We start from the raw sequence: 24,130 nt of genomic DNA, 5'->3' as shown, positions 1-24,130 counted from the left end.
TGTTGGGTGTAGAGATTACTTAAAAAAAAAAAAAAGGAAAATGAAGGCCTTGAGAAGGCTAGAACATGCTGGGTAGAGTTTTCTCTTCTTCTTTCTTTCTTCTTCCTTTCTTTCTTTTTTTTTTTTTTTGTGGTAAAATGTACATAAGATAAAATTTACCATGTTACCCAGAAGTAATTTATTTAGTGGAGAGGCCAATGCAGATCCATGAAGAGAGACAATTCAGTGCTAAGCACAAACTCTTTAATCGCAGAGAGGATTTTCATATCTGCATTAAAGAGCATGTGCTTTGTGAATGCAAATTTATGAGGCTGTGATGTCTACTGAGTTTCTGTTTAGAGTTATAGGACTTGCTCCTTTCAGATATGAGTGAGGAGTCATGAGTTTCCTTTGGAAGTTCCATTAGCTTAGGGAAACTGAAGATAGGAAGCCTCATTTAAAATCGAGTTGGGGGCCCCTGGGTGGCTCAGTCAGTTAGGCATCCGGCTCTTGGTTTTGGCTTAGGTCATGATCTCATGGTTTGTGAGTTTGAGTCTTGTGTCATGCTCTGTGCTGACAGTGCGGAGCCTGCTTGGAATTCTCTCTCTTTCCCTCTCTTTCTGCTCCTCCCCTGTTCTCTTTCTCTCTCTCTCAAAATGAATAACTTAAAAAAAATAATAGAGCTGGAAGGGCACCTGAATAGCTCAGCTGATTGAGCATTAACTCTTGATTTTGGCTCAGGTCATGATCCGAGTGTTGTGGAATCAAGCCCCGTGCCCAGCTCTGTACTGAGCATGAAGCCTTCTTAAGATTTTCTCTCTCTCCCTCAGCCCCTCTTCCCAGCTAGTGCCCTCTCTCTCCCCCAAAATAATAATAAAATAAAATAAAATAAAATAAAATAAAATAAAATAAAAAGGAGTTGGGAGGCCAGCGGGAAGAGCTCCCATGCCCTATTGCTCATCATCAAGTGCAGACCCAACCAGAAGAGAAGAACCATGCATTCCCAAAAGGTAGAAGCCTTCCTTATGACTGCAGCAGGAGGAAGGAAGAACTTCTCCTTGCCCAACAAGCTCAGCCAGTAAGAAAATACCACAACTCAGCCACCGAGAAAGCATCACCACCTGAACTCCCACTTTCTCCAAAGGACTTTTGTCCAAAGTAGCCCCTCTCAACCTAATCCTTTTCTTTATAAAGTAGCTTTCTCCTCCTTTGATCTTCAGACTTGCCTATGGCTTGCCATAGTTTGCATGTCCCAAATTACAATTCCTCTGCTATCCTCAAATAAACCCACTTTGCTGGGAAAATAACTGGCTGTTTTACTTGTAAGGTCAATAGCTTGTTGGTACATATTTTGCCTATGACAGGAGCAATTAATCTTACATTAATGAGTACATTCCATTTTTCTGGGTACAGAGAACAACACGGAAAGGTCTATGTCTCCTCTAGTTGGTTAACAGAAATAACTTTGTTATTATTATTATTTTATTTTAGAGAAAGTGTGCAAGTTGGGGAGAGGGGTAAAGGGAGAACGAGAGAATTTCAAGCAGGCTCCGTGCTTGGCACGGAGTCAGACATGGGGCCCAATCCCAGGACCCTGGGATCAGGACCTGAGCCAAAAACAAGACACTCAACCAACTGAGCCTCCCAGGGGCCCCAACAGAAATAACTTTAGACCTTAATCCATTCACCCAATCTGATAATTTTGTCATCCATAAAACCTTCATGTATTCTGCATGATGCACCTAATTCCTGTTCAATCAAAGATCCTGCAGGGGAGGAAAAGAATTTTCTCCTACCTTTCTAAACTCTTGGCTGAGACCCCTTGTAATAAAAGATTAACAGGAGAATAATGAACAGAAGTTTAATGACATGTATACCTGTTGTGTACATGGGAGAGACCCAGGAAAACTGAGTAACTCTCTGAAGTGGTCCAAGCCATCACCTTAAATAATCTCCAGTTAAACACAAAAGAGTTGGCAGATGGGGCAGAAGCAGAGGGTGGGGGTCACCAGGAAAAGCACCACAAATAAGGGTAAGGTTGTTTTGTAGACTTAAATCTTTACCTTCTCCGTTGATTAGAATTTCTAGAGATTTAGAGACCTCCTGCTCTTCCTGGCACAGACAGGAAGGCAAATGTAAACTGCTGTTACAAAACCAAGTAACTCTCTCCTGCCTACCTTCTCAAAAAAAAAAAAAAAAATATCTTAAACTAATCCTTATGCCAAAGAGACCTATTCTGGGGTGGCAAGTTCTGCTTTCCTTCAATCCATCATGATTTCTGACTTATCTAGATATTTGAGATTAACTTGCTATGATAATACCATGCAGAAGTCACAAAACCAACCCTACCCCACAGCTACACAAAGGAAATTAGAAGATTCATTTAAAAAACCAGGGCGGGGCGCCTGGGTGGCGCAGTCGGTTAAGCGTCCAACTTCAGCCAGGTCACGATCTCGAGGTCCGTGAGTTTGAGCCCTGCGTCAGGCTCTGGGCTGATGGCTCAGAGCCTGGAGCCTGTTTCCAATTCTGTGTCTCCCTCTCTCTCTGCCCCTCCCCCGTTCATGCTCTGTCTCTCTCTGTCCCAAAAATAAATAAACGTTGAAAAAAAAAAAATTAAAAAAAAAAAAAAAACCAGGGCGCCTGGGTGGTTCAGTAGGTTAAGCGTCTGTCCTATTCTTGGTTTTGGTTCAGGTCATGATCTCATGATTTCATGAGTTCAAGCCCCACATCGAACCTGCTTGGGATTTTCTCTCTCTCTCTCTCTCTCTCTCTCTCTCCCCACCCCCTTTGCCCCTCCCCCACTCACTCTGTCTCTGTCTCAAAATAAATAAATAAATTTAAAAAATTTTTTAAAAGAAAAAGAAGATTCATTTAAAAAACCGAACATGTTCTCCTTTGAGTTGTTCTTCTAATTCGCTTTCCCTGGAAACTTGCAGAGAAACAAGCACATTTGCCCTAGGTGGATGCTTGTTTTCTTATTGATAGGAAAGCTGTAAGAGGAAATGGAGTTGTTTTTCCTGTAAGGAGGGGCAAGCCTTGTAAATATAGGCAGAGCCACTGCAAATTCCTAGGGTAAGAGCTTTGAGGTGTGTACAATGAGTTTGCAAAATTTTCTAGAAGGCTCATAGAGCACACAATAGTTAGGGCTGGATGATATATGTTTGGGCAGGGAAAGCAGAGACTCAACAGCTTATAAAGATGCAACACGTACACTGTGACCTGCTGAGAACTCGTCAGTAACTGTTCATCTCCAGGAGGTTTATTTTTGCCGTCCGTATCCTTCATCTGAAACATCCGGGCTGTATGTTTTGAAATTCAGAGTTCTTTGGGAATACGGTCTGTATACTGTATAGCATTGCATAATACCTCCAGCAGTCTGGGGTAGTACTCCAATAATTAAACCTATGGATGTATCCCCAGGGAGATGTATGATTATTTATACCAAATAGAATAAATAAAGACCATAAAATAGACTTCGATCATCAATTCAGGTCAGATTTTGCTGCCAAATTGTTTAGTACCAAACTTTTGGTTTCAGAGACAAAATTCTAAAATTTCAGAATTGCGGCTAAGGGACTGTGGACCTATATAGGACTTTTCACTGCGTAATTCCAATAGGTTGCTTGAACCTATCTCGCGAGTGGTTACAATGCTCTGAATCAAGAATCCGGGTCTGGGCAGAGATGAATTGCTCAACATCACACCCTTTCACAAAAAGTGGAAGTCTGTAATGGGAGGTATTTTGTTGAGGGGTATTTAGTGTGTATCATGAGACCTGAAAAAACGCAAGTAAGAACTAAAATACATTTGCTGGGTGCCTTTACCTGGCTCAGCAGAGGGCAGAAGCCCTATGAATCATATTCATCTAGGCAGGTGCAGGCCACAGACAACCGATATCTCCCAAGTGAATTTGAAAGGATCTTATTACCCAGGATCCTAAGAGGGTTGTTGCCTTGTTGCCTTGGGAACCATAGGTAAGGATAATGAAGTCAGGTCCTCATTTTAGTGACTCCTCAGCTCTTGATACAATGTCTTACAGGCATGGCTGCCTCACGGTTGCCAGACCCACATTCAGGACGTATTTCTCCTGGACAGTCGACGCTGTGGTACCTGTGGCCGCTTCATCCCTGACAGAGAGCGTGGACCATGCTCTCCAAACAGGCCACACGCTGGACTACCTCCGGTTTCTGTCTGCTGGGTTTCAGACTGGCGAGTGTGAGGCAAGGCAACCTGGACAATGTGGTTCATAGGATGGCTCGGGAGCCAGGTAAGTCAGTAGCTTTTGTTTTGTCCTCACTGTGGGTATTCACTATGCAAGGAGCATATAGAACTTTCTGGTGAGGATCATTTAGTCATATCAAGGCCAGAAATGAAATATTTTACTTCCGATTCATTATTTATATAGGGAATCATACTGTGGTGAAGAAACAATTTAATGTTTCTGCTCAACACATAATATTTATTGAGCACGTATTATGTGTCTCCGTGCCAGATATAAGCTCCGCAGAGTGGAGAGGCTAGGCTGTAGTGTGTGTGGGGGGAGGGTATATGTGTGACTAAGAATAGCCTTAGGAACCCCTTTTGACTAATGTAAACAGGAAAGCTTATAGGCAGATTCGGCCAGCGTGGGCTTTTGCCTACACGATGCCCTAGATGCCTGAAGGTGGAGAAATCATCTCCAACCTATGAGGGTCAAAACTCCAGACAAAAATGGCAGAAAGGCCGGAAAAGCCTTGTCCTCTGTTTGCATCTCAGAGATGCTGTAGCAGATATTTGTGATGTAAACAAAACCAAACAAAACCCCCCAAAACCCAGAGGTCTATCTTGTTTGGCCACTGTGCTTGAGATTCTGTTCTCTGTACTGATCAAAAATTCTGATACACTATCCTAGAACTTTTTTCTCTGCGGGTGTGTATAATTTCTAGCACTAACAACAACCTATGAGGCAGATAATATCATCCTCATTTTTAAAAGAGAAAAGAGGTTCGAGTAGGTCTAGTGAGCCTACCTCGGTCACACAACTAGAAAGTGACCACACGGGGACAGATGCCCAGGTCTGGGGACTCCAACACCCAGGCTCTTTCTCCACCTGTACCACGGGCCCCTCTCCAGACTGGCAGAGGAAGAGATTCCTCCAAGTCTCTTTTAAAAGTGCACGACGTTAGAAGATCTTGAACCAACACATTAACAAGCACTTGTTAAGAAGTTAAATGACTGGGGTAACTGGATGGCTCAGTCAGTTAAGTTGATTTTGGCTGAGGTTAGATCCAGCCCTGCGTTGGGCTCCCGGCTGGGCAGGGAGCCTGCTTGAGCTTCTTTCTCCCTTTCCCACTGCCCCTCCCCTGCTCGTGCTCTCTCTCTCTCAATAAATACATAAATAAGTAAATAAATAAATAAATGACATGGCTCAGATCCTACCACTTTTCATAATACTTTTCCTTTGTGCACAATTGTTCTCAATCCCTGTTCATTAGCATGCAGAGCTATTCTGTATGTCCTACTTACTATTCTGCGTTTTTCAGCTAATAGTGTTTCTTGATGTTCTTATACATCCCACAGTATTTTCTTTTTTTTTTTTTTTTTTCAGCGTTTATTTATTTTTGGGACAGAGAGAGACAGAGCATGAACGGGGGAGGGGCAGAGAGAGAGGGAGACACAGAATCGGAAACAGGCTCCAGGCTCTGAGCCATCAGCCCAGAGCCCGACGCGGGGCTCGAACTCACGGACCGCGAGATCGTGACCTGGCTGAAGTCGGACGCTTAACCGACTGCGCCACCCAGGCGCCCCTACATCCCACAATATTTTCAATAAAAAAAAATTCTGAATGCAACCTGTAAAATGCTGAAAAAGGGCAAGAAATTATCTGTGCTATCCCCAAATAAAACAAATTCACTGCTTGCACTTTGGTTTATTTTGTTCCCGTCCTTCTGCCTGTGGGTTTCAGTTTTGCATAGTTGGCAATCGTGGTATGGAAATTTGTCTTCTGTCATTTATGCTGAATATTACGTTGTTATCCACAGGCTCCATGAGGCCAAAACCTTCGTTTTTTGTTCATTGTTGTATCACCTGGGCATGATAGAGTAAAGCCGGTTCAATAAGCATTTGTTGGTGGAATAAATATTACTACATACTCGTTTTTTTTTAAGTTTATTTATTTTTTAATGTTTATTTATTTTTGAGAGAGAGACAGAGAGAGACAGAGCGTGAGCGGGGGGGGGGGGGGGGTGGGCAGAGAGTGGGAGACACAGAATCGGAAGCAGGCTCCAGGCTCCGAGCTGTCAGCACAGAGCCCGACGTGGGGCTTGAACTCACAAACTATGAGATCATGACCCGAGCTGAAGTCGGATGCTTAACTGACTGAGCCACCCAGGCACCCCAATACTGCTACATATTCTTCAGAGTTAACCTATATATGCCCACATAATTTTCCTTTTAGTGGCTATATCATCAATTACTTAATTTTCCCTATTTATTGGATATTTTCATTGTTTTCAATTTTTTGCTCTTACGAATAACGTGTTCATGGAAAGTCTTGTTCATGTAGCTTTCTCTGCATTTATCCTATTGTCTGAAGATGGCAGCCCAGGGTGAAATCACAGGGTCAGATGACTTGAGCATTTTTTACGAGTCTTGATGCGTTTCATGAAAACGCCTTTTGAAACGGCGGGAGCAGTTTACAATGGCAATAGCAACGTAGCACCATCACCTGCCCTGGTCTGTGTTGTTTTTAAATTGCTATTGATTTAAGTGGAAGAATCCCTTAATCTGTTGGCATGCTTGTATAACCTCGCGTTAGTGTTGCAGGCATAGTGTGCCAAATAAGTACTCATTGAAATGTGAGTCCACTGCTTCGCTCAGGTCCCTAAGAGCCCCACTATTTCCCAGTATATTATAAGCACAAGTGCAATTCAGCCGTATGTCTCTGATTGGCCTATACATGTAAACACCAGTTATAATGATTACACAACAATTATTTTGTTTACAGGCTTTTTTTTTTATGGTTTAGTGCTCTTCGAGCATCACAGTAAAAAGAAGATGATTTTTACATTAGATACTATGAGGAATCATGTCCTTTTCCCTACAAAGTTGTTCAATGAATTTATCTCTTTCTGTGTCTCCATGTATTGCTAGCTTCATCTCCCCCCCCCTGGAAATTCATAGGCAATCCCACCTCCAGGGATTTTCAATATACTTTTCACATGTGTTTACACTTACTTTTCACCAGGAGCTTAGCTGGAGCTTAACAGTAATCTTTGGACTGTTAACAAGTGATCAACAGAAAGTATTATTTCTTTATGAGCTGTTTGTCAAAGTCCAAAGACTAACATCACTGAGTGCCAGAAAGCAGGCAGTGTTCCAATTACTTAAACTGCTATTTAAAAAATTTTTTTTTAACATTTATTTATTATTGAGAGACAGAGAGACACAGAGAGTGAGAAGGGGAGGGGCAGAGAGAGGGGGAGACACAGAATCTGAACCAGGCTCCAGACTCTGGGCTGTCAGCACAGAGCCCGATGTGGGGCTCGATCCCACAAACTGTGAGATCATGAGCCAAGGTCGGATGCTTAATCAACTGAGCCACCCAGGCACCCAAAAACTGCTATTTTTTTAGAAACAGTTCCCAAAGCTTTGGCCACAGAAAGTATCTAGAGGTAACCCCTGCCTCTCAAGAGAGTTTAGGAAGGACTTAAAATATCATTCCAGGGGCGTCTGGGTGGCTCAGTCGGTTAAGCGTCTGACTTCAGCTCAGGTCATGATCTCACGGTTTGTGAGTTCGAGCCCCGCAGAGGGCTGTCTGCTGTCAGCACAGAGCCCTCTCAGATCCTCTGTCCCCCATTCTCTTTGCCCCTCCCTCATGCTCGTTCTGTCTCTCAAAAATAAACGTTTAAAAATAAAATAAAATATCATGCCAAAATAGAGTGGACTATAAAGTTAAAGGGGCTCAAGGTAACTGTTGCAGGGATTGCTCAGCATGGAGAAGGGATTGGTCTTTGGTTACTCCTTTTGCCTGTCTTCTCAATACCCCGACTTGTAGCTATACGGGAGGCATTTACCTGCCCCATTTCTGCCTCTGCTTGGGGAGAAGGTGGGGCTGCTGCCTGCCTTGCCCCATGGAGGAGGGACCTGGGACTTCTCCAGACCCAGGAGCAGCCCTGTGTTTAGACCAGACAGGTGTGACTGGGGGTGAGGCTGGGATAAGGAGTGTTGAGAGAGCACTCAGTGGCCACGTGGCCCATGCACCTGTGGCCAGGGTGTTTCTGAGAGCTGCAGCTGCTTCGTTCAATGTGCGGGACACTCCAGGGCCCCGTGAGTCCCACCACTAGGTCCCACCAAGACAGACTTCCTCCTTCCCATTAGGATCCCTACAAGTGTCAGCCAAAAGATACCTGGAAGCTCTTCTAGTTCATTCCATGCATTTATTTTACTTTGCTTTTAATTGAACTCAAAACAGTACCCCAAAAAGCCAGACAGAGAGCGAGTGCAGGGGAGGGAGAGACAGAGAATCCCAAGCAGGCAGCACAGAGCCAGATGTGGAGGTTGAACTCACGTGAGATCATGACCTGAGCTGAAATCAAGAGTCTGGTGCTTAACTGACTGAGCCACCTAGGGGCCCTAACATTTTTTCTTTAAAACAAATTTGGGGGTAGGGGTGGGGGCCCTGGATGGCTCAGTCGGTTCAGCCTCTGACTCTTGATGTTGGATTAGGTCATGATCTCCCGGTCCTGGGATGGAGCCTTTCATGGGACTCTGCAGAGCCTGCTTAGGATTCTCTCTCTCCCTCTCTCTCTCTCTCTGCCCCTCCCCTTCTCATGTTCTCCTTCTCTCTCTCTCAAAAATAAATAAACATTTAAAAAATTGTTTTTAACTTAAAAAAAATTTTTAAGTAAATTACACATGGGGCTTGAACTCATGCAGGCTCCACCAATTAAGCCAGCCAGGGGCACCCTTTTTCTCTCTGTTTTTAAAAATTGTAGGGGCGCCTGGGTGGCGCAGTCGGTTAAGCGTCCGACTTCAGCCAGGTCACGATCTCGCGGTCCGGGAGTTCGAGCCCCGCGTCAGGCTCTGGGCTGATGGCTCAGAGCCTGGAGCCAGTTTCTGATTCTGTGTCTCCCTCTCTCTCTGCCCCTCCCCCGTTCATGCTCTGTCTCTCTCTGTCCCAAAAATAAATAAACGTTGAAAAAAAAAATTAAAAAAAAATTGTATCTATATGGGGTGATGGAGGTTAGCTGGACCTATTGTGGCAATCATTTCACAATAGGTGTAAATCAAACTACCAAGCTGTGCACTTTAAATTTGTACAGTGATGTAAGTCAATTGTTTTGCAGTAAAACTGGACAAAAATGCCAAACATACACAGGCAGCAAAGTCAAGATTAGAAACAAAACTCTTCCTGGGGCTCCATGGCACACCTATTGCCAGGAATAGAAACACTTGTCTTACCAAGGCAAGTGCCCCATTTTAGACTGTGATTTGACCTCTTCCCCATCCTGCCCGTCCAGCCCACAGGTGAAGCACAGTATTGATTTCAGAGCCTCTGGACGCAGAACACAAGAGCTCCCAGTCATGAGAGGCAAGAGAATAGGGCTTTGTCTCCCAGAAAGGCAAGATGGTTTCTATGGGACTGCCTTGGGGCCAGTGCAGGGAGGGAACCGCTGCGGAGCTCCAAGTCAGAACCCAGAGTTCTTGCCCCATTTTCCACGGTACTGCCCCTGGGGCCCAGGGAGGTGACTCTTTATTTCTCTGAGCAGATTTTGCAATGTGTAGTCTTTCGAGTGGAAATGTGTATTAGTTACTGAAAAGGCTGTTTTGCCGATTACAGGAAAGCGCAGACAAAGGAATACATACAGCATGTACCCAGAATGAAAAGAGTGGGTGGGAAAAGGCAAGATAATGTCAGTTACCAGCTATGCCAGCCAGAGTCCTTTTCTTCCCTACCTGCACACATTCAAAGAAAATCCAAAATCCAAGTCTTTCAAGTGTTCATTTCAGCTCAGACACGGAAGGAAATTAAACAGGTATTTTAGTGTGTATGTGTGTGTATGTGTATGTGTATGATAGGTCACCCAAACACATGTAGTACCAACATCAACCCCATATACTAGATTAAATCAGTGGCGTGTAATTAAAACGTGTTTTTACTAAGTTAGGGAATATCAAGTTTACCCCAAAAATACCTCATCAATTTTTAGTGGTTGGTGATTTTGAATCAGGGCCCAAACAAGAAACACACACTGTATTTCATTGATACCACTTAAGTCTTTGAATCTATAGGTTTCTTCCCCCTCCATGTTTAAGGACTTGCCAGTTGTTGAGGAAATTGGATCCTTCGACTTTTTGAGTTTCTCACATTCTGGATTTTGTTGATTGTACCCTGTAGTAGTGTTGTTTAACGTATTCCTCTCTTCTAGAAATTCTTTTAAACTGGTAGTTGGAGGCTCAGTCAGTCCAGCTTTGGCTCAGGTCACCATCTTGCGGTCTCTGAGTTTGAGCCCCGTGTCGGGCTGACAGTTTGCTTCGGATTCTATGTTTCTCTCTCTCTCTCTGCCCCTCTCCTGCTCACACTCTGTCTCTCTCTCTCAAGAATAAATAAACATTAAAAAAAATTTTTTTTTTGGTCAGCACAGAGCCTGTCACGGGGCTCAAACCCGCAAACCGTGAAATCACGACCTGAGCCAAAGCCAGATGCCCAACTGACTGAGCCACCCAGGTGCTCCTAAAAAAAAATACTTTTTAACCGGTAGTTGGATCTAGAAACTTGTACAGACTCAGGTTTGCTCTTGTTTGGCAAGAATGTGTCATTTGTGGTGTTGTATATTTCCATCAGATGGCACACAATGTCTGGTGACCTTCTCTGTGATGTTAGTGGCCATCGATGACTATTGCCCTGATCCACTATTTTATTCGGGTTTTGGAAAATGCTGGTGTTTGTTGCAATTTTCAATCCTTACTTGTTGGCTAGAATAATCTCTTCATCAACTATTTAGTTATCCTGAGATACAGTCTGTACCTGTTTTAGCCTGAATTTCCAAGAAGGAAGAGCCTTGAGACATGGGCTTTATTGGGGAATGTGATCCTACAGAAAGAAGTAAGGGGTGGGGAAAGCAGAGAAAGCCAACGAAAGGGAGATTCACCCAGCAGGCTGCTGCTTCAGGCACCTGATTGGTTGATCTGTGTGACTTAATTTCTGAGAAGCAATGCCTACTGAGTCTCAGGATAATTCCTCTTGGGGGGAGAAAGAAAGGAATATTGATACATCAGCTTCTAGCCCTCGCTGATCGCTGATCAAAGGTTAGACAATGAAACATGGGCACCTGGATAGTTTCCATGAATCCCCACCCTGGCGTTGACAAAGAAGAACTGGGGTAGGAGGAAGGAGATGAGGTTATTTTCAGGTTGTTCCTGCATGAAGCTGGATAGAGACCACCTGGACCTTGTTGCTGCTGCAGTGACTAGAGTAAGAGACACGTGAGACAAAAAGGCAAGTGAAATGTGTTAATTCTTTTACAATTTACCAGCTTTCAAAATAATGAATTAGTTCTATTGCATCTGCAAAGGTAACCAGTTAGAGGTTTTTTTTTGTTTTTGTTTTTTAGTATCATTATGACTTATAGATATATAAGTATTTGATAGGTCTCAATTCATTGCAGGTATGTTTCTTACTGACGCTTAAAATTTATCACACTTTGGCCGGTGGGTGCTTCCACAAGTTGGCTCTGGATCCCATTCGATGTGAACCTTGGTTTTCGATAGCTTCCTTGCTTTCTTCATTGACAAGATATTCCACGCTTATTTCCGCTCAGGTCATGATCTCACAGTTCGTGGGATAGAGCCCCGGGTCGGGCTCTTCACTGACAGTGCAGAGCCTGCTTGGGATTCTCTCTCTCTCTGTCTCTGTGCCTCTTCCCTGCTCATTCTCCATCTCTCTCTCTCAAAATAAATAAATAAACATAAAAAAAAACTTTAAAAAAAAGAAAAGAAAGAACTTGTTGATAGGCGATGTGGAAATGCAGTTTGGAACTGAAGGCCAAGTAAGAATTAGGAGTCTTTGGTGCAAAAAGGTGGTTTTATTTATTTTTTATTCTTTTAAAGTTTATTCATTTATTTTGAGAGAAAGAGAGAGTACTCAAGCAGGGGGCAGAGAGAGAGGGAGAGAGAATTCCAAGCAGGCTCCTCACTGTTAGCACCGATTCCAACGCGAGGCTCAAACTCACGAACTATGAGATCATGACTTGAGCCAAGATCAAGTTGGATGCTTAACCTACTGAGTCACCCAGGTGTCCCAAAAAGGTGGTTATATTAATGTACAGGGACAGGACTTGTGGGCAGAAAAAGCTGTACTGGGGTTGTGCCGGGTGACTGATTATGTACTTCGAGTTGGAGGAGGTTAGGGAGAGCGTATGTCCCTAAGGAATTTTGGAAGGTTTCCAGGACAATGAGGGGGCTAGCTATTGTTAGGAAAAGGTCATTTATTATTGTCTGAATAAAACCTTACTCGTGAGACCCTTCAGATGTATATCCATGGGGCATATGCTTGAAGGATGATTGCTAACATATATTTGTGGGGTAGAGATAAAGGAAGTCTCCAAAGGAATTTCTATACATTTAAAGTAGACTCACAGGACCCTGGGGCGGAGGGGGTGTCTGAATAATGTTACCCTAAGATTGCCTTTTGCCTTTAGCAAAGTGTCAACATGGAGGCAGGTGAGCTCCTAGAGGAAAGTCATTCTTGTCTCAAGGACTTGTCAATGGGTTGTAAGTTGTAAGGAAATTTAATTTTTTTTTCTTTTGCCTTTGTTTCCCATATCAGTAGGTACCCCCAGAAATCTAAACTAAATGAACTTGATAAGAAGCACTGTCATTCATTCCATTACTCCTGGTAGAGGTTTGGGTGAGAAGGAGCCCACGAGGTTTTTCTGTGTGTGTGTGTGTGTGTGTGTGTGTGTGTGTGTGTGTGTGTGGTAAAAAACACATAATATAAAATTGACCATTTTAACCATTTTTAAACATACAATTCAGTGGCATTGAGTACAATTCATACTCGTGTGCAAGCAATGCCACTATCCCTCTTCAGAACTTTTTCATCATATCAAATCTGCACCCATTAAACAATAACTCCCCATTACCTTCCCAGGGTTTTTAACATGACTAAATGAAAGAAGCACCTGCTTGCCACTTTCAGGCACTACGAAGCTTTCGCCTTCCAGGCGGAGCCGGGATTCATTCCCGTGGTGACTAAGCAGGCTCTCGGGTTAATGCTCCCCACACCTATTGTCCCAGCGGGAGGAACCGGTATTTCCGGATTGGGGCCTCAGACCCTGTGATCCCGGCTAAGGGCGAGGTTCATGGGGGAGGGGAACGGAAGCTGATCATAAAGGTTAACTTTCCACCCAAATCACCAACCTGCCTCTCACCCCACTCCACCCCCAAACAGAAACAAAGACCCCCGCGCCACCAAACACCTACAATAATGGCGCACAACCATCCCTCCCGTGCTCTTTTGAAGGGTACTGTAGCTAACCCCTTCCAAGCTCACACCCCCGGGGAGGATCAGAAAGCCGACCAGAGAACGAATCAAGAAAGCAGCACAGCGAATCCCTTTTGCTCTAGGGCCGGAAGAAAGCTCAGTGGCAGTTTTGCGTAGAAGGGAAGAGGCAGGGGAGTGGATTCCCAGGCTGGAGGGACTAGTAGCTCCTGAGGCCGCAGCCCCTGCCCCACCGCTGGGTGGCGCGTGAGAGCCCCCCCCGCAATCGTTGCTTACACCCCAAAGTAAAGCTGCAGTAAGCTGCGTTTCCTGCCCCTGGCTCGGGCAGCTGGCACCCGTGGGGACTCCAGGAAGGAGGTGACAGCCTCTGCCCACTCTCCTCCCCTCCGCGCCGCGGCTCTCTGGCTCTCTGCTGCCCACTCCCCCGCCCCCACCCTGGATTTTTTTTTTTTCTTTCTCCCAAACCTCCAAACAGGAAATAGTTTGAATCCACAATAGTACACAGGAGCAGCGGCCGAGGCCACTCGTGCCCGCCCATTCCCCGGGCAGCGTCCCGCACTCCGACTCCGGCCAGGCGCCGCCAGCTACGAGCGCCGGCAGCGCACCGGACACCCGCCCGGCCGCCCGCACCGCGTCGGAGCGCGCCCCCGCGGCCCCGGGAGCCACCCTCGCCCCGCGCTGGACCCCGCCGACTGCGGCCACCCCCAGCCCGCAGGCGAGTACCCTCCTCCTCCCTCCCCTGCCCCCGAGCGCCCGCCGCGCGGCCGCCTGGGCTCGGGCGTCGCCGGGATGCCTCCCTCCAGTCCCAGCCTGGCGAACTAGGGGTTTGCGGGGTGTGGCGGGGCGCTGGCGCCCTGGATCGGCGTGCGGGCGGAGGTGAGGGGCAGCGAGAGTACAAGCGAGTTGATTCCCACCCCCACCCCCCGGTCTCCCTGTGGATTCGGTGTGTACTTTACTGGGCCCTGATTGTTTCCTCTCTGGGCGTGCTTAGCGGACTTTTGCCTCCCCGTCCTGCCGGGGACGATAGCGCATCGTGGGGTTTCTCTTGCGGGACTGTCGGCAAGTGGGCTCGAGTACGCACCCGAGGCGGCTACAGGTGCTTGGGAGTCACCGTCTTTTTCCTACCTGGCCTGGCGCCTTCACCAAGGAATGGGGACTGTTTCACTTTCTGTTGAGCCTCTCTTTAACCAGGTTAAAAGGGCCTCTGAGTTTCTGTTACCAGCGTTTGCGGTACGTGTAGGGGGGCAGGAGCTGGTGCCTGGAGGCCGAGGGAGGCGCTAGTCAGTTGCAAGCAGGTGGGGACTGCCAGTGGAGTCTCGGTCGAGCCTCAGCTGCGGGGCTTGCAGACCCCGCGCAACCGAGAGCTGGAGTGCACAGTCCCGGAGGTGCCCGCGGGCCAGAGCTACCCGCAGAGCCGCGACCTGTGCCCCTAGCGCCGCAGAGCCCTCGAGGGTTCCCCCGCCCTTCACGTTAACCTGCTGGGCGTTGTCAGTTTTCCAGGCTGCAGGGCTCTTCTATAGGGAACTCCGTCAAAGCGGAGTTGGAGATCTTTATGTTGGATAAAGGCCACCGAATTCCAGGCATTCTTCGAGTTTGGGAAGGGTATTTTTAAGTTTTGAAGGCTGCCCGGAGGCTTTCTGTGAAATTGCCTCTGTCGACTGCCCTTATCGTGGGTGGCAGACTCCTAGTCGCGAGATGGGTGGATACACCTGGGAAGCCCCCCTCTGTCAGGCTTTCTGGCCAAGATTCTCAAGGCAGTTTTACAAATGGTGGGTGGTAGGTAATCTACGTCCTTAACCGATTCACTTGAAAGGTGCGACCAACCGTCCTCATGTCCTGGTGAGGAGACCGTGGTTCTAGATGACCATCAGACTGACAGGGCGATGGTGTTTTTACTCGGAAGCGCTCTTGGGCCTTGCTGGTTGAAGTGAGGTTCAGGGCAGTAGCTGTATCACCTGGAGGCCTGTTAAAAGTGGACCCAGACCTGCTGATTCAAGATGCCCAGGGGATCGTTTCCATAATAACGTTTGAGAAGCATGGCCTGTTCAATGTGAAGACGTGAATTACAGTACACTTCCATACATTTTCATCAAGTCCTACGTTGGAACCTTCATTCTGCCAAACTAAGACAATTAAGTTGCATGGGCCACAGCCCCTCCTCCATCCATAGAGTCAGGCTCCTCAGGGACATTTGGATGTGTGGTTAGCATACTCGGCTGTGAATTTTTTGTTTCTGGATACTTTCATTCTTTGATTGTTGCTACTATGGTAAAATATGCATAACACGAAATTCACCATTTTAACTGTTTTCACACGTACAATTCAGCGGCATTAAGTATGCTCACATTGTTGTGCAGCCATCATTATTCTCCGTTTCCAGAACCTTTTCATGGTCCCAAACAGAAACCCTACCCATTAGACAATACTCCCTTCTCTCCTCTCCCCAGCCCCTGAACTTCTGGATACTTTATTTTATTTTTTTAATTTTTATTTTATTTTAATTTTTTTTTTCAACGTTTATTTATTTTTGGGACAGAGAGAGACAGAGCATGAACGGGGAAGGGGCAGAGAGAGAGGGAGACACAGAATCGGAAACAGGCTCCAGGCTCTGAGCCATCAGCCCAGAGCCTGACGTGGGGCTCGAACTCACGGACCGCGAGATCGTGACCTGGCTGAAGTCGGATGCTTAACCGACTGCGCCACCCAGGCGCCCCATGGATACTTTAAATGGTATATTTTGTAGGGTACAGAAAAGGTTGAATAGGAATGTAAAGTAAAATCATGTTCACAAAGTATGTATAAACATTTAGAGATTCCTGAGTCACTGTCCTGGTGGACATGGCAGTATAGCTCCAGGTTATTATTACTATTATTAAATTTTTAAAAATATTTATCTTTAGGAGAGAGAGAGAGAGGGCATGAGCAGGGGAGAGGCAGAGTCTGGGAGACACAGAATCAGAAGCAGGCTTCAGGTTCCGAGCTGTCAGCACAGAGCCCAACGCGGGGCTCGAATCCAGGAACAGTAAGATCATGACCTGAGCCGAAGTCCAGCCCTTAACTGACTGAGCCACCCAGGCACCCCTGAATAGCTTTAAAAAAAGTTAATATTTATTTTTGAGAGAGCGAAAGAGAGTGGATGAGAGGGGGAGAGACAGAGAGAGAGGGAGACACAGAATTGGAAGCAGGCTCCAGGTTCCAAGCTATCAGCACAGAGCCTGATGCAGGGCTCGAACCCACGAACCGTGAGATGATGACCTGAGCTGAAGTCGAATGCTTAACTGACTGAGCCCCCCACCCCTAGCTCCAGGTTTTTAGAGTGCATATGATTTCTTTTAACAGAGACAACCAGAAACCCATGAGGGTTTCCTTTTTGTTTTGGATGCAAAGGAATGGAGTTACTCAGGGCTCAAGCTGCTGTGGTTAGCTAGTGCACATTAAAAACTAGATGCCTGGTGACATTTATCTCTATGCTTCTGTTAACTGACTATTTTAGGTATCCTGTTTATATTGGGTTTATTATTTCTTTTTAACAGCGACTCAAACTCATTTGTGAATGTAGTTGGAATAAACCTTAAGGAAAAAGTTGTTGCTTGGGAAATAGGGGGAGAGGTCACAGCAAGACTTCAGAAAGAAGATTTGAAATAATTTTCCCAAATACCCCAAACTATGTATTTTGTCTCTGCTTTCATGTTAAATGAGTCATCTGGTCCCACAACATTATTTCTAGTTGTAAAAATGTTTGTATAATTGAGAAAAGCTTGTAATAATGGAAGTCATTTGCCCGCATCTACTTAAGATTGTCCAGCTTGTGATTTGAGGACGTGCTTTTCAGTGAGAACACAAATATGAATTGGCAGACTAATAAAAGTGGTTTCATTCATGAGCTAAGAAAGTCATTGTTATGGATCAAGAATGCGGTTTTGGGGGTGCCTGGCTGGCTCAGTTGGTAGAGCATGCAACTCTTGATCTCGGGTTTGTAAGTTTGATTCCTCGCCACCCCCCCCCCCCCTCGTTGGGTGCAAAGAATACTTAAAAATAATATCTTAAAAAAATGTGGTGTCTAATCCATAAGTGATCAAGGATATTGGGAAGATTTCCTAAATAGCTGAGTAGTGGGAAATCCTTCAAATTCTTCCTGGATTCCTTTTTTTCTTTTTCTAAAACACTTGACTTTTCCTGTGTTATGACTTTTATCAGAATGAGGCTATTGACTTGTAGGAAGGAACTTACAGCTTCCTTTGGCTGAAAAATTCCTTTGAAATGATGAATGAAAGATAATTCAAATGGGTTAAGATTAGTCAAAAAATTCTCCCTTTTGAGGAGATTCTTATATTCACAGAAATGCAGATTTTTGTGAGTTTTGTAAAGCAAAAGAGAAAAGGTTTCCCTTCCTCACTGTGTTCTCTTCTGAAATGGCAATGTAGTTCAGAGTTTTCTTTGGTGAACAAATGCTGTTTTGTAGTCTACACACGAGGAAGAAAATTCCATAGAACACGTCCAATGAATGGTTTTTTTCAGTGATGCCAGGGGAATCATTTGGGGAGTTTAGTAAAAATGGATGACGTTGGTCATCATTCTCCAGATCTGAGTAGCCTGGGTATTTGGAAGAACCCACCGGTCTCCAGAGGAGAGATCAGGGTGCTGACCTGTTTGATTTAGAGTCCATGCCTACTGTGAATCAGGTATTTTCAGATACATTCTCATTAAATCTTCACCATGACCTTGAAAGAGGTATTTCTTCTTTCCCCTCACTTTACAAATGAGAAAACCGAAGCCAGTTGTGATCTTCCTACGCTAGACCATGGTTCTTTCCACTGGTCTTCTATGTAGCATCGTCTCTACCTATAAATTCCCCTACATCTCCAAGAAACTGTGTATTCATTAATATCTCTTGGAACATGAGGTACTAGGTCCTCAGGCAAGTACGAAGTGAGCCAGTGAAGTAAATTCCAAGACAGCAAAGGATTTAAGAGCAAAGCGTTCTTTTCATGGTACTGCAAGATCCCTGATGAGTGATGAGTTAGATTATACTTGGCTTGAATGTAGCATTATTGTCGCTGGTCTAGCTTCCAGGAAAACCAAGACATGGGCATTCTCCTTATTGAGATTGGCCAGCGTGCCGTCTCTGCATACTGGCCAGCCAGTGTCTATGTGGAACCCCGAGACACTACAGACAGAGCATAGAAGAAAGGGCACAGGATTTTGGTGGGGGACTAACACGTACCCTGAACAGCCGACTGGGTGGAGTGAACTTCATATACTCAGAGTGTCCACATCCTGAAATATAAAATTAGGGGCATACTTATCTCCCCGTAAGATTATAACAAGGAATCCAAAGTGCTGGTAAACTGTAAAATGATAGCAGAACCTATTTCATTTTCATTTGGGAGAAATTTATAATGCAAAGAAGACAGAAGAAGCTACATATTTGAGGTACCTAATACTTTTTAGTTCACTGAATCTGTTTGTAATTCTCTTCTCGCTTTAGGCCATTAAAAAAAATAATTGTATTGACATATAATTCACATGCCATAGAATTCACCTATTTATTTATTTATTTATTTATTTATTTTTAAACGTTGATTTATGTTTGAGAGAGCGCAAACTGGGGAGGGGCAGAGCGCGGGGGACAGAAGATCCAAAGCAGTGGGTTCTATGCTGACAGGCTGACACCCGCAAGCTTGATGTGGGGCTCAAACTCACTAACCCGAGATCATGACCTGAGCTGAAGTCGGATGCTCAACCACCTGAGCCGCCCAGGTGCCCCGCAATTCACCTACTTAGATCAACGCATTGCTTTTGAGTGTATACGCAGAGTTGTGCAGCCATCACCATGATCAAATTCAGGGCATTTTTATTGCTCTAAAAAGAATGCCACGCCGCCATGAACACTTTCCACCCTTTAGCTGGCACCTCACAATCCCTTACCTCCCCTTCCCTAGGCAACGACCACTCTACTTTCTGTCTACAGATTTGACTATTCAGGACATTTCGTAGAAATGAAATTACACATTATGTGGCCCTGCACGTTGCCTTCTTTCACTTAGCCTAATGCTTTCATGGTTTATGTACAATGTGGCGTATATCAGTGCTTTATTCTTTTTATTGCCAGTGAGTGTTCTATTGTGTGTGTCTGCCACATTTGGTTTATCCATTCATCTGCTGATGGACATTTGAGTTGTTTCTACTTTTTGGTTATTAGGGCTAATGCTGCTGTGAACATTCATGTACATATGTTTTTATGGGGGCATCTGTTTTCGTTTCTTTTGGGTACATGCCTACAAGTGAAAACCATATAATAACTCTATATTTAACATTTTCAGGACCTGCCAGACTCCTTTCCAAAGTGGCTGCCCCACGTTACAGTGCCACCAGCGATGTAGGGGGGTTCCAATTTTCCAACACCCTTGTCAGCGTTTATTGTTTGTCTTTTTTTTTTTTTTAGCCATCCTCGTTGGTGTGGAGTGGTTTTGATTCACTTCTTTTTTTTTTTTAATTTATTTTTTATTCATCATTTTCAGTGTTATCTGTAATATTTATACTTTGTGAAATTAACCGAGACTCTCTTTGTGAACTACTATTTGATCAATTTTGACGATTAGTCATGTACACCAAGGTTTATTCTTTATTTTTTTAAATTTTTTTTTTCCAACGTTTTTATTTATTTTTGGGACAGAGAGAGACAGAGCATGAACGGGGGAGGGGCAGAGAGAGAGGGAGACACAGAATCGGAAACAGGCTCCAGGCTCTGAGCCATCAGCCCAGAGCCCGACGCAGGGCTCGAACTCACGGACCGCGAGATCGTGACCTGGCTGAAGTCGGACGCCTAACCGACTGCGCCACCCAGGCGCCCCGGTTTTGATTCACTTCTGATGGCTAATGATGTCGAATATCTTTTTACGTGCTTATTTCTCAGGACATTTGTTCTTGACTTTTTTTTTCTTTTATTCTTTTTTAATTTTTTTTTCAACGTTTATTTATTTTTGGGACAGAGAGAGACAGAGCATGAACGGGGGAGGGGCAGAGAGAGAGGGAGACACAGAATCGGAAACAGGCTCCAGGCTCTGAGCCATCAGCCCAGAGCCTGACGCGGGGCTCGAACTCACGGACCGCGAGATCGTGACCTGGCTGAAGTCGGACGCTTAACCGACTGCGCCACCCAGGCGCCCCATCTTTTATTCTTTTTTAAAGGAAAACTAGACGGAGAAAGGAAAATCAGTTTTGAATAGATTCCCTAGGTTCCGTGGTTTATAACGCTGAAAATGTAAATTGAGCCCTTTGCATTTCTGAAATTAATTTCAGTGTTGGGTGGTCTATTTATTTGCTGTCAGGCCTCGTGCATGTGGTACGTGATGTTCCAAAGTATTTGAGGGAAGAATTAATGAATACATAGTTTCTTGGAGATGAAGGGGAGTTTAGTAGGCAGGGACTTATTATTCTATATGCTGACTTAATGCTCACTAAAAAATCATGCACCTCTCAAATGTTAATAACGCACCACGTGTGCATGCCAAGCACACCAAGAAAATGCGTTGGTGCCAATGGTGAATGTTTTAACTAAATGATGAATATTTAACTAAAATATCATTTGATACTGTGTGGGTTAGTATTTGCCCAGTCTACTTATGAAAATATACAGTCATAGGCTTTAAAAATCATATTAACACATTTGTATATATACAAGACATTGTTTATATTTTATTGGGGTGCTCTTCGTTCCCACGGAGGGCACGCTCATAGACATTTTTGCAGGAGTTCGTTTGTTTTGTTCCTTCCTTCCCACGCTGCATGGCAATGCTTTTCTCTATAGCCATGTGGAGAATTCCCTTCATGCTCTCTAGCCACAAATTAATCATGAATTTTCAAAATACCTGTTGCGTTTTGGAGGCCCACCATTTGGAACTTGGGTTGTGCTGTTTTACTTGTGTTACTGGTAAATGTGGGTAGCATGAAGAGAAGCGGGGAATTCGGCTGCATTTGAGACTTGTCTGAGATAGCTGCCGGAGTGAGTAGTGCAGGGGATCTCAAACATTAGCCTGCCCCTGAATGCCTGGAGGGCCTGTTCAAGCACATTATCTCCAGCCCCACTCCTTGAGTTTTTGGCTTCTGTAAGCCTGGGGTGGGGCTGGAGAATCTGCATCTCTAACAAGTAATCAGGCAATGCTGCTGCTGGTCTGGGGATTGTGTTTTGAGAACCAGTGGTTTGGAGGCATTTGGAAGTGTCAGCCTGGAGCTGGAGTGAGGGAAGGGACAAAGCTGGAGGTCAGCTGGCACCCTGTGCATACAGGAGCTTGGTGGAGCCAGGGGAGTGGGTACCATCCCAGGGAGGCAGACAAAAGTGCTGGGAACTGAAACGTAGGAATATGGAGAGGAGAGGTGGGTGGAGAAAGAAGCCTCTGGGATCAGGAAGGAAGGGGCAGAAGGCTCAGAGGGGACCAAGGCCAGTTGACGCCCACAAACTCCATGTAAACGGGAGTAAGGGCATGTCTGGGGTGTGGGTTGCAGAAGGGGGAGGGTTGGGCTGTCCCTGGCTAGTGGGTTCTGTAGCTGTATGGGCCGGGGGCGGGGGCTGGGGGGGGGAGGGTGCTGACCTTTCCATCCCTTTCAGAAAGTTCAGCATTACCGGGTAGTGGGGTATGCTGCTTGGGACCACAGGGTCAAGAGTGAACTTTCCTCGTAAGATCAGGAGCCCCTTTAGTCCTGCAGGCCACGTCCTGGAGTCACAACTGACTACTCTCCCTCTTCTTGCCTGTCACTGCTAATCATCATCAGCCTAGAACCTAGGTGAGCGTTGTCAATAAGAAACAAGAGTCCTGGGGCGCCTGGGTGGCTCCATCGGTTGAGCATCCCACTTCGGCTCAGGTCATGATCTTGCAGTCCGTGAGTTCGGGACTGGCGTTGGGCTCTGTGCTGACAGTTCAGAGCCTGGAGCCTGCTTGGGATTCTGTGTCTCCCTCTCTCTGTGCCTCTCCCCCACTTGTGCTCTGTCTCTTCCTCTCTCTCTCAAAAAAAAGCAAGAGTCCTTTGTGGAGGTAGTGACCTTGAAGTTTACTTTTCTTCCTTTCGTGTATTTGCTGGTCAGCTTAATAGCTTTAGGATCTGTGCTACCACATGTCTAGTCTCCTTAGCATGACTGGGTATAAGCCGATTCAGAGAGTGGGTGCTGACAGTCCGTGTTGTGAAGGTCAGGTTTGCTGCAGAAGAGAAATCCAAGAAGGGCCGTGGCATTCTACCGCAATCGGGTCTTCTGAAACTTCCGGGACACCCCTTCCTGCTGGTTTCATGCAGCTGAGACAAACATCCCCTATTTTATTTTACATTTTAGTTTCAAGGAATCTTCATGGTATCTTAGGATGTAGAGCATTTCTCTTGGGTTTGGGAAAGAGGCCAAAGCTTGCCCATGTTGCCATTTGGGGGCATCTGTTGTGAGCAGGGGAGAGGGTTTATCATCTGTAGCTGTGAGCTTGCTGCTCAGCTCTGCCTGGTCGGCCAGGAGCTGAGCGAGCGCCTGTCTACTGCAGGCTCGTCTATCCGCCCCCGGTCCCCGTCAGCCAGTTGCACACTTTTACATTCCTGCCTGGCCCCCGTGGGCTCCGGGTGTGTGAGTCCTGTCACCCACCGGCAGGACTGGACAGGAGGTATTTCACAACTCTGCTCTTGTGCCGAGACAGTGCACCCCAGCTTCAGTGATTTGTAAGAGGACTCACAGGACTTAGCACACAGTTGTCATCGCTATGATTGTTACAGTAATGGACGCAAAGCACAATCGGCAGGGGGAAAAGGTGCACAGAGCAGAGTCTAGGACTTGCTACGTCGGCATCCTCTGCACGGCGCTCACCAGAAGTTCAGACTCCCAGACGGAAAGCTCGTGTTAGGATAACTTCACGCTGTTTATGCGAACAGTTCAGGGAGAGTGAGCCACTCTTATCAGCCCTGGGAATGGTGGAAGACTTCCCCAAATTTAAGTTTCCAGACTCCGGCCAAGGGCCAACTTTGTAAGCAGTCCTTTCAAAGGATGTTGACTATTTTGTGCACCGATGGGGAGGACGATGGAAGGTGAGGATGGTGACAGAAGCCCCTGCGGCTGGGGAAAGGGTCCGTCCACCACTCCGTGCAGCTTCGGAGTTCTGGGCTGCGGGAGCCTTCCTCTGTCTGACCAAAGTGGGAGAGGGCGGAAGTGAAGTTGGGGTTTGCACTCAGATCTGGGTTTCGGGATGATAATAACCGGGATTCCTTCACCACAGGGACAAGGAAGGCTGGTAGGACACATCGCAAAAGAATTCAAAGCCCTGTTCATTCATGTGCTCGTTCATTCTTTTTATTATAACTTTTTTTTTTTAGGTTTTATTTATTTAAGTAATCTCTGGATCCAACATGAGGCTCGAACTCATGACCTTGAGATCAAGAGTCACATGCTTTTCTGATTGAGCCAGCCAGGTGCCCTATAACTATTTTTTTTTTTAAGTAATCTCTACTCCCGGGGTGGCTCAGTCGGTTAAGCATCCGACCTTGGATCAGGTCCTGATCTCATGGTTTGTGGGCTCGGCCCCATGTCAGGCTCTGTGCTGACAGCTCAGAGCCCGGAGCCTCCTTCAGATTCTGTGTCTCCCTCTCTCTGTCCCTCCCCTGCTCGCACTCTGTCTCTCTTTCTCAAAAATAAACATTAAA

At 45.7% G+C, this 24,130-nt stretch overlaps 1 protein-coding gene across 1 annotated transcript in view; it reads left to right on the top strand.

The window, feature by feature from the left end:
• Positions 1-13,946: 13,946 nt before the first annotated feature.
• TJP2 (tight junction protein 2) overlaps positions 13,947-24,130 on the top strand; it is a 145,769-nt gene continuing 135,585 nt past the window's right edge. The window contains exon 1 of the mRNA XM_047830288.1: positions 13,947-14,177. The gene's annotated coding sequence lies outside the window, so the exon portion shown is untranslated. The remainder of the gene's footprint in view (positions 14,178-24,130) is intronic.

This window comes from Prionailurus viverrinus, chromosome D4, assembly GCF_022837055.1.
Source record: "Prionailurus viverrinus isolate Anna chromosome D4, UM_Priviv_1.0, whole genome shotgun sequence".
Lineage (NCBI taxonomy): Eukaryota > Metazoa > Chordata > Mammalia > Carnivora > Felidae > Prionailurus > Prionailurus viverrinus.
This window is presented reverse-complemented; position numbering and strand designations above follow the sequence as displayed.